Consider the following 1,575-nt stretch of genomic DNA (forward strand, 5'->3'; position numbering starts at 1 on the left):
CTGAAGAGTCTTGAACATACCACAGATTGCCAAGAGAACAAATAGGTCTGTCCTGGAGAGGGTGAAACCCCATTGCCTCTAGGTGGTAAGGATTTGGAAGCTCCATCTCACATATTTTGGGCATGTTGTCAGGTGAGATGAGTCCTTGGAGAAGGACATCATGTTTGGAAGGGTGGAGGGACAGTGCAGGAGAGGAAGACCCCGGATGAGATAGATGGACACGTAAGTAGGGTAATGAGGGTAGGTGTGTCAGAGACCGTGTGACTGGTTCAGGAGCAGGCAGGCTACTACAGAGCTATTGTGCAGAGGGTCACTATGGGTCACAGGTGACTTGACAGCACCTAACAACAACATATGTAGTTTTTTATGTACCTCTATAACCCAATTGTGACTGACTCTGTTTTTGTGCAACCATCATCATTATCCATTTTCACAATTTTCCCTTACCTGTGACTTGAGTGCCTCCTTTTTGTGGTGATTTAAGTGAAAGTTTGTTGTTAAGTGTCGTGGAGTCGTAGACAACTCACAGCAACCCCATGAATGAAAGACCTGAGCACTGTTCATAGAATTTCCAGAAGGAAGCTATTTCGGAAGTGGATGTCGCTCCTGCTCCCAGGCTTGTTTTAATGGGGGAGCTCCACCAAACACTGTCCACTATCGGTGACCATGGTCACATCTGACACATCAGTGTCACAGTGTTTAGCGTCACAGCAACCACGAGTTACCTCTGTACAGCAATGCAGAGACCAGTGCTATACCACCTAGAAGAATGTTTGACTGATGCTCAACAGTGAAAGTTTACAGAGCAAATTGATTTTCCATTCACCAATTCACACCCTTTAGATTTTATGTCTGATGACAATGCTGGTATTGTGACAGGGCTTTTCCCATTTCCTCCTGGGGTTTATTGCTTCCATCTTTCTTTTCCAGCCCTTCCTTCCTGCCATCTTTACTTCCTCCTGGGCAAATGCTGTCCTTTTGATCCTGCTTGGTTGGCTGGCCTGGGAGTGTCTTATCTCTCTAGGTGTTTCTTCTGTACCTGTTTATGGTTTGGCTGGAAGCTGAGTCACGTAGGTGATTTCAGGTCCATCGTGAAGCGTGACTTAGGGTCCTAATCTCTGGGTTTCACCAGTCTTTATCTGTTCTTTTCTTTTGGACTTTGAGTTCTGGTCCACATGGTTCTCTGACTGTATCTGGGACTCTCCTCTACTCCTTTTCCAAACAGTCCCCAGTGGCAGTGGGGCACCATCTATTTCTCCAGACCTCAGTGCCCAGTGGCTGCGGGCACCATCTAATCCTTCAGGTCCCGGGACACTCAGTCCCAGTGAAGGCATTTGCTCCGTTCATCTCTCTCTCCACTTCCTAGTTGTTGTGTGTCAGCAAGCTGATTCTGATTTAGACTGACTATAGGGACATCATGCTTGGGAGGGTGGAGGGACAGCGCAGGAGAGGAAGGCCCTCTATGAGGTGGACTGATTCAGTGATTGGGATAATTGGGATGGGAGTGTCAGAGACAGTGCGATTGGCACAGGACAGAGTGGAGTTTAGGGCTATTGTGCATAGGGTCGCTATGAG

This window comes from Elephantulus edwardii, unplaced genomic scaffold, assembly GCF_000299155.1.
Source record: "Elephantulus edwardii isolate Elephantulus edwardi_28Jun2011 unplaced genomic scaffold, EleEdw1.0 scaffold00348, whole genome shotgun sequence".
NCBI classification, from domain to species: domain Eukaryota; kingdom Metazoa; phylum Chordata; class Mammalia; order Macroscelidea; family Macroscelididae; genus Elephantulus; species Elephantulus edwardii.